At 35.3% G+C, this 14,284-nt stretch overlaps 1 protein-coding gene and 1 long non-coding RNA gene across 3 annotated transcripts in view; both read left to right on the top strand.

Moving 5' to 3' along the window:
• The window catches only part of Hs3st-A (Heparan sulfate 3-O sulfotransferase-A), a 202,767-nt gene that overhangs the window by 20,274 nt on the left and 168,209 nt on the right, over positions 1-14,284 (top strand). The window lies entirely within an intron of this gene.
• On the top strand, positions 1,401-10,394 carry LOC111514583 (uncharacterized). Of its 2 annotated transcripts, none has more exons than XR_002723390.2 (4): positions 1,401-1,663; positions 1,745-1,924; positions 9,267-9,452; positions 9,544-10,394. It is a non-coding gene; the product is annotated as an uncharacterized lncRNA (long non-coding RNA). The 2 variants fall into 2 exon arrangements; XR_002723389.2 differs by having other exon boundaries at positions 9,267-9,490.

The raw sequence follows: 14,284 nt of genomic DNA, 5'->3' as shown, positions 1-14,284 counted from the left end.
CCGCAGTTCAATGATGATATAAAGCAGATGGGATTCATGAACTTTCACCTGATGAGAATTAATGATACTATTCATGATGGTATCCAATGAATTTCCACAATACCTACATTTTTATAAATTACATATGATCATTTATTGAAATAATATTCTGCTTGATAGGTTGGGTTTGGTTAGGTCCAAAGTGAATGGGTCTATTCGACCCTCTACCGCAACCCGCAAGGGTTTATTGTGGCTCACACCTATTCACACTCAACCACATGAACTCTGCTTCTTAACGAAGCCGATTAGTTTGTATAGTAAGTGGTCTTTTGGGTTAGATGGTAAGAGTACGGCTCTGCCGAACTCTAAAAACCTGATTCGGTCCACAGCGGGGCAGGCACAAAGTATGTGTTCTGCTGTTTCATCATTTTCCAAACAGAGGCGACACACACTGTCCTCCGACTGTCCGAGTCTCTGCATATGATGGTTCAAATGACAGTGACCTGTAATAAGGTCCGTTAGACATTATAGTTCATCCCTACTGTAGTTCAACAACTGTTGGGTATCAAGCTCCGGAGGGTGAATAAACGCCTTGGAGTAAGCCAATCCTGGAAGATTCTGCCAGAAGTCCATGAATCTTCTTGCCTTCCAGGTGTTCAATGTTTATTTAACGAAGCATAAAGCGATGTCAATGACAGGGTCTGGTCCGATGACCATTGCAGGGGAGTCAGCAGCCTCATTGATGAGGCAATGACTCTGACTCTGCACACAATTCAATAGCGTTAATTTCCGCTTGAAATACAGTCGTCTAGGTTCCTAGACAGGTTAATATCTCTGTCCTGGGTCTGCGACTAAAAACATCTGCACCAGAACCGAAATGTGTTCAATATTTACTATCTGTTTGATAATAACATTTAATAATGAAAAACTTTGTCAATTCAAATTTGAAGTTGTCGAAATTTTTTCCGGTTTTTGGCATACGGGGGAGTTTTTTATATGTTTCCAAAAAATGTGTAGTGTCTGTTGCGTTCAAATTTTCATCATTAATTTCGATTCCTGGTGTGGTGCATAATTATCTTCAAAGGAATGTTGAATAAAAACGTTTCTAATGTGATTTACTGTTATTACATAGAAGTGAACTTGTTACGGTTTCAAAATCACTACCTCAATTTTTAGTAAACCCCCAGTAGATTTTATAATGAAGAAAGGAAAAGTCTATAAAATTCCACATATTTCATAGTTTACTCAAAATATAACAAAAATAATTTATTTCGTATTACGATTTATTATGACCCTGTATATGTCAGGAATATGAAACGAGTCTTCGTATCTTTGCTGGAATAGGCAGATTCACAAAGTTTATTTACAAGATATCGTTTTTTTCTGCAAACAATTCATCTGTCTTTTATGACAGCTCATGTCATTTCGACATTTGGAAACTTCAGAAAGAAAACGTCTCTTCCTTCTTTTCTTGGTTTTGGACCAGACACGGGAAGAACATCGCAATTTTGCGGATTTGAAAGAAGGTTTCAAAGTGTTCCTGAATCGACAATTGATTTATCTCAGAGGAGATAATCAATTATCTAGTGTCGTAGGATTTATGTAGGAATTACTCGAAACTTTCAAATTGAAGTTTACCTTGTCGAAGAACTCGGACATCTCGAAAGGCCACACTCCAACTCAGGTATGAACAAACATTTTGTGTTTAATTGATACGACCTTCTTGCTTGCAAGAAATTATGTTCAGACATGTATGAATTTTTAGGCCTTCACCACTGTTGGTAGCGACATAAAAGCTGATGATCGTAAGCCACATGTCTCAAAAAAGGTAATATTGTTCCTTTTTATCGTTCATTTTGGTCTGAACGGGACGTATTGGCATCACAGAAGTAACACTACCAAAACTGTCAGCGTTACTGCGTTACCCACTTCATCTATCTGAAAAGTATGTACTTTTACTTAGTATCAATTATATTAGTTTAGTGTATTGTGTTGAAATTTTAAAAACTTTGCTACCTTTGAGCAACTGTGAACCGACGGTATGCATACTAGAGGGTAGATAATTCATCAGTTGAATTAAACAACGAAGGAGTCAATGTGACAAAATCTTTCATTTTAATATAATTTATTTTTCCTTGTGAATAAATCAAATTTTGTAGATTGGTCACGAAAGTTAGAACTGAATCTTCGTTACAATTTCTCTTTACCTTCTATTATTGTTAAAAAAATTATTGTCTTTCTTTATTTCTGAACGACGCTCTCTTTTCCATAACAATCATCAATAAAATATTCGCAAATTAATTTACTCCTTTCTTCTTTCTTTATACCCACTCCCGTCTCGACTGTTGAACAGCTGGTGGGGCATTTGTGGAGGAAATAAACTATTTTATCATTTGATTTCAAATCATCATTCATGTTAATAATCACCGCATCTGCATAATTAACCTAGCACCTAACAGTTTGCATATGTTCAGATAAATCATTGATGAAAACTGAGGATACTAAAGGTCACAGTGAAAGTTCCTTGTGAAACACTTGAAACCACTATTGTCAAAGTTTGCATTGTATTGTTGGAGATTATTATTTTTCATGGATACTTCAGGGTAATGGAACAGGATTTTCAATTGCTAAAGATTTTCTCGGGTTTTCCTTCAGTAGAACACAGCTATTGAAAATATTGGCGACCTGAAACCAACTTCTTGAGCTGACTCTTCTATGAGAATAATAATAATAATTATAATCGTAGTTCAACAAAGTAATCATCTGATATTTTTCCACTATAGGATAAAATTAAACACTAGCAGACATTTCCTGTAGTTACTAGAATAATAAAACTATTCGAATCCAACTACCGCTTTTCCACACTTCAAAAAAAAGGAACCACCATCATTTTAAAATCCCCACAGGCAACTCTGTTTTGAACGCGAAAGTGGGAGAGTCGAAAACCTGAAAGCCTCCCTGCGACATCAGCCATTTCGTTAACTTCTGTGGGGATTTTCTCGTGGAAACTGGAGCACTTTTGGAACATGTTTCTAGGCTGGTTATTATACGTATCATTTATCACTCGTTGGTGTTCCCTGTCCACGAATTTCTTCCAATTTGGATTCACCCGGAAACAGGAAATGAAGGTGGGAAACGGTGCTTTTTATATTCCTGTGAGAAAAGGGTTATGGCGATGATGCATAAAACTTCTCTTCATAAAGTTGGATGTGACTGGAAAGAATGTCATAACTTGCGAGTTTTATTTTTTGGAAAATGTAACAAAAAAGTGAGTGACTCTTATTAACTAGCCAACTTGAAAAGGAGAATGTTCTCAATTTGTTAGAATATTATTTGATGGTGAAAGGGAATATTTGACTCTTGAATTTCATGGAGAATGCTCGAATAATTCTGAACCACGCCAATCAATTTCGTATGTTTTGGATGTTTTGCATCTGGCTGTTGTAACCGTCAGATTGTTATAAAATAGATTTCTCAGTACAAAGTACAGACGAAAAATCATAAAGAGATTCAACACATTTTTTTTGGAGTTGGAAATATAGCTTCTTCCTTGTAAATGATGGTGGAACTACATGATAATACGATAACAAGTTTTCATCACAAACTGAACGTTTTCGTAATGTAAGAGTAATATTCTCATGGCTGTTTGTAAGTAGAATTTCTTCTATCATATACAGTGCAATGCCCCCCACCCCTTTAATTTTTTGAACGGGTCAAAATATTGAATTGAAATGACAATTGACAATGAAAATATCTTCAACTACTACAAAACGGTGGAACTTTTAATAATTGCCTGAATACATTGACATTTAACTACATAATATGAGGTAATAAGTTCGAGGTCAGTTCAGAAGATGTTCGAAATGGTTGCTTTGAATTTCTTGACATACAAGCAGCTTATCCGATATTTCACGCCGAACATTTTCGAACAGAGTAACGTCAATATCTCTACAAATATTTCTTATTCTCTGCCGTATGCCCAATATTGAAGCAGGTTCAGTTTCGTACACTTTTTGCTTCAAATAGCCCCATAAAAAAGTCCAAAGGTATCAAATCTGGCGAGCGGGCTGGCCATTCTGTAGGACTTTGACGGCCAATCCAACGTACGGGAGAAGTAGTATCCAAATAGTTTTTTACTATTGTGGTGGTGCTTCATCTTGTTGGAATACATTATCCATATCGAATTCATTAGGATTCGCTGCGATGATTTCAGTGATGAGAGGGTCAACAGTAGTTTCTAGCATATCGAAATACAATTCTCCTATTGAATTTTGATCAATAAATAGAGGTCCTACAATATGGTTTCCCAATATTCCTGCCCAAACGTTAATATTTTCTGGATATTGGGTACGTGTTTCCCGGAAAACGTGAGGGTTGGTGTCACTCCAATAAGGGCAATTTTGTCTATGAACATTGCCGTTAAAAAAATGTACATTCGTCACTGAAACAAATATTGTGGAGAGAGGTAGGATGCTTTGCAATAGTTACTGTCATGATTTCACAGAATTCTGTTCTTCGATCAGGGCCATCTTCAGTTGATGGGTGTATCATTTTAATTTTGTATGGATGATACCTATTCTTCTCCAAAAGTCTCCACACAGTGGAAGGAGACACCTTACCAACATTCGCGACGGAATAAGTAGACTGTTCAGGATTTACTACCATCCCACCAATTATTTGTACTTGCTGTTCTCCCGGAATGGACGGATGACCTGGGGGCTTTTTGTTATGTACACTACCGGTAGTTGTGAATTTGGATACAAGTTTCCTCAAATATTCTCTACACATAGGAATATTCGGAAAACAAAATTGAAAGCTTCAATTTTTCTTTCCAATGGACGAGAATTGACCACTTCAGAGATTGTTGACGTGGTACCTTTCTACTAGTAAAACCGAAAACTAAATGAGAATATTTTAACTGAACAATGATGTTCATTGTCGTACTAACATTTTTTGTCGTTTTTATAAACAAAAAAGAACTTAACAAACCTTATCGGGTTGTTAGAATTGCCATATGATAGATAAAAAAGAATATCTCTAGAAATATCGATATTAATGTGTTTGTCTTCAGGAAATTATTGAATGTTCCGCCATTTTGTAGTAGGTGAAGATATTGACTTCATATTCTAGGGTTGTGAAGTGTTAGGAATCACACGTTAAAAGGTAAGACCTTGTTAGTCCTTAGCTCGCACAAGTTTATCAACTTCTGAGAGTGGTCGTTCGTATGGGGCGACAGCTGATTAACGGAAAAACAGATTTTTTCAAACAAAACAGATTCTTCAGGAGCTTCAAAATGACGTGTCACAAGACCCCTCTTTTTATTTAATTTTTGTCCAAATGGCGCCAAGTCGCCATTTTCAATTTTTTGATTGACCCGTTCAAAAAATAAAAGGGGAAGACATTAAAGAATTGCTCTCTATACAGGGTCCTGCAACAGTGGCGCGGTGTTCCATATCTCTATATAGGAAGCAGATAGGAATCTAATTTTCTATAATATTACCTTATTGCTCGAGCTCGACAAAATAAAAATATTGGCGGTCACACAGGGTGTTCGATTTTTTCTGGGCGGATCCCAACTGTGTCTTTTTAAATGGCAACCTATATTTTTTATCGCTTTTTCGGTTTCTTCATAGAAAATAAAATAAACTTTATGTATATCTGCACTTCGAAAATATTGACGGTTTTCGAGATATCTAGCATGACAGGTTTTTTTTTCCAATATTCGTCACTCAGAATATTTGAAATTATAAAGTGGTGCCAAGTCCAGTTGAAATTTTTTTTTGGTCGAATATTCTACATTGGTAACTCTCTCAAACGATATATCTGAAATCGACCTGTGATATACAGGGTATGAAAAACCGCTTGCCAAATATTGTAGATGAAAATTTGCAAAATCTTCCTTAGATTAAATGGAACACCCTGTATATTATTGATCCATAAGAAGCGCCAACGAAACCTCTACAAATTTCATTAAGTATTCCCTATGGCTAAGTTCAATAGTTTTTCTTAAATGAGTTTCGAAAAATGGTCATTTTTTCAAAGTGAAATCCATTTGACGACTGATAAAAATATACGAAAGATATCTTGTTTCAATTGTGTACATTAGAAGGTGTCCAAACAAATATTTTTTAACGAAATAAATGTATGTACCTATCACTTTTTGCTAAATGGAAAATTATTTTTTCATTGGATGCAGAATTTCACTCATAAATCGTGCAATATCAAACCAAACAAGTTAAAAGAAAGAAACATTATAAATAACTATTTTTTTCATGTTATTATATTCATTCAGAGCTACAAAAGGGAGAGTTTAATTAAGGTTGATAATGAAACTTTTATAAAATATGTTCAACATGTCTTCCATTTTCTTGAATGCAGAGCTGAAGTCTATGTTTGAAAGACTGTTCTACCCTGCGCAAGACAGCTGGTGTAATGCTGCGAAAAGCATTCGTTATTCTAAGTCGCATATTTTCGGGAGAAGTTGATGGCTCAACGTAAACCATATTTTTTATGTATCCCCATGAGAAAAAATCTAGTTTCGTCAAATCTGGTGATCTAGCGGGCCACCGTACAGGCCCATTCCGTCCTATCCATTTATTGGGAAATACTTCATTTAGATGATCTCTCACTTCTGCCGAATAGTGAGCAGGTGCACCATCATGTTGTAACCACATTCTATTGCGGAGGTCAAGAGGAATATCATCTAACAAACCTGGTAAATCATTTCGTAAGAAATTGAGATACACTGCACCATTCATATGTCCCTCAAAAAAGTATGGACCAATTACATATTCTCCAATGATGCCTCCCCAGACATTTATCGACCACCTATGTTGATAATCCACCTGTCTCAATAAGTGAGGATTTTCTGTCGCATAATAATGGTAATTATGTCGATTTACAAATCCATTTTTATGGAATGTCGATTCATCCGACCATAAAATATTATTGAAAAAATATTCGTTTCGACGAATTTTGTTCATGGCCCAATTGCAAAATCTCACTCTTTTCTCGAAATCAGCATACAGTAGTTCTTGATGTAACTGAACGTGGTATGGATGCAAGCGATGTTTCTTCAATACTCGTTGCACTGATCTCTCACTTATATCCACTATTTCCCCAATTTGTCGTTGACTCCTACTAGGATCTTCTTCAACAGCAAGAAGAACTTGCAATTCATTATCTTCATTAGTAGCTGGCTTGATGCGCTCATGTTTGGAATAATTAATAGATCCAGTTTCAACGAATCGTCCCAAGACCTTTCGGAAAGATCTTTCATTTGGATGCTTTCTATCTGGATACCGTTGAGAATAAATTCTACATGCCAATAAACAATTCCTGTCTGATTCACCTAATATGAAAATCATATCTATCAAATCACTTTTTGATAACAACATTCTGATGAAATTATACCGACAGTTCAACTTCACGATTGACTAAAAATTTCAATATTCATTTGCAGCCAAATATTTTGTTGTGTCATTTGCCAGACTACTTGATTTCCAATAAATATTTCATTCGCTGAAAGGTTGTTTTAGACCGAAAGAATATGGCACAAATTCCGAGATTTTTGAAATTATTGTAACTATTCAAGAACATCCATTTTGTGGTGTAATTCGCAACTTGTTTATCTAGCAACAGGTAATTTTAGGAATGGGCGATATTTTAAGGAAAGGGTATTTTTTGTATATTCTTATCAGTCGTCAAATGGATTTCGCTTTGAAAAAATGACCATTTTTCGAAAGAAATGCTCATTTAAGAAAAACTAGCCATAGGGAATACTTAATGAAATTTGTAGAGGTTTCGTTGGCGCTTCTTATGGATCAATAATATACAGGGTGTTCCATTTAATATAAGGAAGATTTTGCAAATTTTCATTTACAATATTTGGCAAGCGGTTTTTCATACCCTGTATATCACAGGTCGATTTCAGATATATCGTTTGAGAGAGTTACCAATGTAGAATATTCGACCAAAAAAAAATTTCAACTGGACTTGGCACCACTTTATAATTTCAAATATTCTGAGTGACGAATATTGGAAAAAAAAACCTGTCATGCTAGATATCTCGAACACCATCAATATTTTCGAAGTGCAGATATACATAAAGTTTATTTTATTTTCTATGAAGAAACCGAAAAAGCGATAAAAAATATAGGTTGCCATTTAAAAAGACACAGTTGGGATCCGCCCAGAAAAAATCGAACACCCTGTGTGACCGCCAATATTTTTATTTCGTCGAGCTCGAGCAATAAGGTAATATTATAGAAAATAAGATTCCTATCTGCTTCCTATATAGAGATATGGAACACCGCCCCACTGTTGCAGGACCCTGTATAACATCTTCTAAAATAAAATCAACTCAAATCATAGATTGATCCTTCATATCACATTTTTTTTATATCACATTCACATATAACACATTCACTATAACAAAATTTCGAACATTGATAGAATTCAATTCAAAACCCTGAAACAAAAATACTTTTTATTCAAACGAAGTTTTGAACAAATTACCGGGAATAAATGAGTATCTGCATAACTGAGGGAAAAAATTACAGCTTTGACATTGAATAAAACAAGCTCCTCGTCCTAGTCGACAACTTCTGGGCTCATCTTCGAGTTCAAAATGTCTGGAACAAAATTGTGCAAAAACCAAGCAACTGGGTGCTTATGATTTCTTTACATGAAATAAATAAATAAGATGGTTTTACAAAAATAATATCTGCTCAACTTCTGTGCTGCCTACATATCATGCAGAGTGTATGATCTTGGTTCTCTTGGTAGATCATGAAGACTGGTATTTATTATCTACTGATGATGCTACTGGGTTATCGAAACGCGAGTCGGGAGACAGCGTTTTGTTCCGGCGTAAGAGAAGGGAGTGCTTTTCCAAGATCAATTTCACGCCAAAAAATCTATCCATTTCTATCTATGAAATCACTTTGCAAATGGTGCATCGAACGAAGGAAAGAGTATTATTGGCTCTATAATTTTCAGAATTTTTCTGCATGTAGAAAGTTTTGTTTATTATGGCTAATATTCGAACGGAATGAGATGTGGGAAGTATTCAAACATTCACTTTTAGGAAAGTTTCAACATGTACTTCACAGAGGTCGCCATAACCAAATTGTCGAAGACGGAATATTGAAGATATTCTTGTATGTAGATGATTTTCAATCAAAATTTCAGCTTTTATTTTGAGCTCATTTATAATCTCATTCATTCTGTTTCACTATAGAGCACTATTCCGTTTGCACTATGCAAATATTCATTCCATTTTTCAGGAACATTCAGCGGAAAATCCTAATATAATTTGCAAATATAGTCGAGTGTCAATTTCAGACCGTCTCTATGGATTTTCGTGGAGTTTTTGCCTAACCGAGGAGACGATAGAAAACATAATACTCTGGGTTTCGTGTGGATATTGTTTCAGGAATTGTGGCAAACTGTTATGAATAGACATTTTTTCTGTACGTTGGCGATGGATACTTTTGTTTGGGGAGAATGAGTAGAACTGGAATTTCGCAATGTACAAATTTAACTGGCATCGTCTGATTGCAGGGCGCGATTTGGAAGTCTGGAGGCCTAGAGACGACCAACGAAGGAGTAGAGCCCCTCAATTATTCAAGTTGAATGTTCAACTTTCCGATAAGTCGTGAGCATGTCCTGCGGGGTCAACCGTCTTTCGGATTTTTTTCAATCATGTTATTCCTCTTGAACTCATGGGTTTGAATTTCACATTCAAGAAAGTGAAATAATAATAATAATATGCTTTATTGCCCAAAGAACACTAGGTCTTATTGACAAAGCTACAAATTTTCATCAGTTATCATAAACATAAGCATATATATATATATATATATATATATATATATATATATATATATATATATATATATATATATATATATATATTGAATTTTGACATTATCCTTGACAAAGTAGTATGTTGAACATTCTTTCCTGGATGGCGTTCATTAAAAATGTTAGCTACTTGCCGCTATGGTGCATTCTCACCACATATTAAAACTATTTCTGTTCTTTCCTGAAGAGACAACATTATTGCAACAATAACTGTTGAAAATTCAACAAGTAAATCAACAACTTGATACTACCATAGCATGCATTTTGTTTGTCAAGACCTACTTAGAAATTTTATTCAACGTGATTGAACATCCCTACCGCCCTAGTTAGTGTTTATAAATAATCTGTAAATACTGAATATTGAAATTTTAATGTAATTCCAACTCTAGTAATTTTAATAATACTTATTGCAGTTTTTGAGTTGTCTGCTTTTTCAAAATTGAAGGTACTGACGTTTGTTTGAGAAAATAGCCAAGTGATTGAAACTTTGCACCAGTCATTTTAAATTTTTTATAGCACATTTTTAATTTCTTTCTAAAAATGTTCGTATGAGTCCAAATTTATTGGAAAAGTTGAACTCAATGATGAGTTTGTTATATATACATGAATTGATGACAATTAAACGAACTAGTTTTTTAAAATAAAGGGGATATCTGTCAAAAATAAGCAAAATGTTAACTTTATCCCAGTTGCATCAAATTTGGCATATGGATATAAAATTGCCGTAGACACAACTTTTTCAAGTGATTTTTTGTTAAATTCAATCTAGAAATACACTTTTTCAATTTTTTCCAAAAATAAAGTTGAATTTGTGTACTATTCGATAGTCGACGTTTCGCCATCATCTCAGATGGCATTATCAAGACGTGTTACTGAGAGTTGTAACCTATCGAAGCGAAACAGTAACACGCCATCTGAGATGATGGAGAAACGTGATTCAGAATGTTCAAATACAGTATACCATACTTTGTTTGATAAAAAATACAGTTGATAAAATAGATTAGAGAAAGCGGTCCTCATAGAACTTTTCTGAACTATATTAGGGTCTACCACATAATAAGTCTTCTACTGATTTTCGAAATACACAGCTATCCTCTAAAATTTTAATATGGTCAGGTAAATGATTAAACATTTCGAGACCATTATAATATATAGAGTCTTTGACTAGAGTAGAGGCTGGTATGGGTGATCTTAGGTCGTTAGATTGACAAAGGGCATATTATGTTTTCATATGTTTTCAAATTAATGAAGAAATCTTTCTGATTTCATACTAAAAATTTATCAAATGATGCATCGATCTACTTCGAGGTGATACATTATGTAATATTTGAAGATAATTTCAAACGTTACTGTGATTTTCACAGATTGAAACAAGTAGAATCAACTCCATGGAAATTTTGCATTGAATTCACTACTGAGAAACGAACAAAAAAAAACTAGCTGTGACTGATCAAATATTTCTTTTTTGTCCGCTATATAGTGATCCTGTATTGAAGTCCTCAGGAATTTTCTACTACAAGTATAAAATCCTGAATTTCTTGCCCAATTCGGCTGTTGAAGTCGCAAATACTGTCAAATATATTACTATGGACTTTATCATTCAAATAAATCCACGGAAAGTATAACGGGTTGAAACCAGGTGATCTAGTGGGCTATTAAATAGTCCCTCATCTTCCTTACTACCGATCTGGGAAGGTTTTATTCACTAACTCACTCACAGTTGCATTAAGACATGTCGAAGTGTACACTGTCCAATACAGATCCTGATATCCGAAGTATTGGCTATTTGAATATCAGGAAAAGGTTGGGTTGAATCAGGGATTGATATATTTTGTGAAAATCAGAAACAATGTGAACATAGTTCTATATTTCGTATGATACCAGCTGTAACAAGCTCGAAGATAATTATTCGTTGATACCACACCGAACTTAGTCTAGAGTGATAGAGTTCATGAACAATTGGGACATAAACAACCTCAACTTGCAGCGAACTCCAAATTATGACTTTTGCAGTCAAATTTCTGATACTTTATATTATTGGATTCGTAGAATACTCGCTTTTTTCCTACAATGAAATTGCAGTGAAAATACAAAAAAATAATCTTTTTCCTTTATTAAATCAGTTTCGAATAGGGAATTTTATAGCCTTTTTATAGCCTAGATCTCCAACTTAAAGACAAACATCATTGTTTGGCTTCCGGGTTTTGCCGTGGTCTTCTTCGGTTATTGAAAACAACAAATCTCAGTCCTCGTGATATAGTAATCCGCATGACATAGTAATCTTCTTTCAGCTACACCACAAATTCTCCCACCCCTTCCCATAATAACCCCTCAGAAAATCCGTATAAAAACGCATTGAATCTGATAAGAATTTGTTTGCCCCGGATTCAATTCGGCCGAGCTGCCCGAAATTATTGGGTAAGATGGGAAACGGCGGAGCATACGTGAAAAAGTCGATGAAAAACTTTGCAGGAAAATTGCGGCTGGAAACAGGTTTTCCCTCATCAACAGGCCAGAATGTCGCTCGTTTAGCAGAAAGGATTCCATTGTGTGCTTCGAGTGGAAAATTACTCTAGGAGAGTTTATGGCACAAATGTAGAGCGATGATTATTTTTCGGGTGGGAGTTAATGGAAAGTGATAATTGGGCGACTTGGAACTGTCAGTGAAGAAGCTTGAATAATACAATAACATCACTTTCTGAAATTTGGTCAAACTTCAGGACGCTCCAGTTCAGGGAACTGCAAACTTTCAAGGTGATCTATGAAAAAGGTTGCCCTTTTTAGCTGAAAGATTTCTAGAGATACGGGCTGAAGGTTCCGCCCTCCAGGAATCAAAGTAGCCAAGAATATTCTCAGGCATTTCACAACATTCCAGAATATTCAGGAACATTTTGGAGTACAGAGAGTATTGTAGGTTGTTCATAAATAGACAGGAACATACCTGGTTACTGTGGAAAGATCGAGGAGATTTATAAGGTGAAGATGCTTGAGCAGTCCAAAATATTCTACAGTGATCCAAATGGATCCAGGTAACGACAAAATGACCAAGAAAGTTATAAGCTTTTTGTATCCCATCACTTGAGGAGAAGGTACTCGTTTTTACCTGAGTCTTTGAAGATATGAAACATAAAAGTTTCGTCCATAAGAAAAGCTCAAGATAGTCCAGAACATTAGAGAGTTCTCCAGAACATACTGGAACATTCTGAAGTATCTTAGAATGTATGGACTCACTCTGAAATTTTCTAGAACGTTCTATATCATTGTGAAACATTCCAGAAGAGTGTTGAATGCTCTGAACCATATGAAGCTCTTCATTTTGTGGATAAGGCTACCTACTGATAGGGATATAGAAAGCAAGATCGGTCTACCTCGTTCAATTTGAAGTTAATCCCTCTATTCCAATCACCAACCAATTTCATAACTACCTGAGGAAAGCCAGGTATACCAGCTAGTTGGTGAATTCTAGTTTGATGAGAACATCCACTTCTATACCTTTTCAGTTTTAACTTCCATATGGACTTCATATTCTATTGATAGTATGTGGGTTGAAAAAAGGTTTCGAATGCATTTGAAGTGAGCTTTTACATGGTCTCAGTTGCCAAGATTTTAAAAGAAGAGTATAACCAGTAACTTCTTTCCAATATATTCCAGAATCAGCTACTGATTTTGCTACTCAAGGCCTTAAAATATTTGTCAGGCAAGCTTCACATATCCCATAAATTCATGACAGAAAAGAAGGTAAGACATTCAAAAGTCAAAACATTTTTCAGCAGTTACATGCAACTCTTGTATCAGTATTATCAGAAGGATTCCCACCTTCAGATAATCCAACCACCGTAAATCCAATCTAAACTTTCCGACTCCTTGTTTACTTCCACTTTTGACGGCCAATCATTACATACAAGTGGGGAAATTAATTAGCGAGTGTAGTGGGTATATTACTTCTATGAATTCAAATTGGCTTATCATGTTTAATAGGCGGTGGAGCCTAGATAAGTTGATTTACTGGCTACCCATAGCAGGTCCTTGATTAGCCTCCGTTCATAGATATGGCCCGTCAGTTGATTTATCTGCAGGTTGGATAGTAATTGACCGACAAGAAAGTTGTAGCTTGGGAGTTTACTGGAAAAGGGGTCAACTCAGATTTTCATGATGAAGAATCTATTCTCTTTTGTTCGCTTTCAGGAGTCTGCTTTGAATGCTCATTAAATTTAATCAAAACAGAGCCATTTGGGTCAGTTCATTTTTACCAACGTCAAGATGAGAATTGTGTGCTCGGGATTTGATAAAGTTGACGAAGGCCGATTGTGCCAGGTCCCGATTGGCGAAAGTTCTACCGAGAGATTTGGGAAGTGAGTAAGGCGCTCACCATGACAACATGAAATACCAAAAAAAGATTAATATTTCAGTATATTCATTTTAATATTCCACAAAATAT

Source organism: Leptinotarsa decemlineata, unplaced genomic scaffold, assembly GCF_025532065.1.
Source record: "Leptinotarsa decemlineata unplaced genomic scaffold, Ldec_3_MD MMD2_tig00001064_RagTag_RagTag, whole genome shotgun sequence".
NCBI classification, from domain to species: Eukaryota; Metazoa; Arthropoda; class Insecta; order Coleoptera; family Chrysomelidae; genus Leptinotarsa; species Leptinotarsa decemlineata.
The sequence above is the reverse complement of the archived record's forward strand: the minus strand, read 5'-3'. Positions and strand labels throughout refer to the sequence as shown.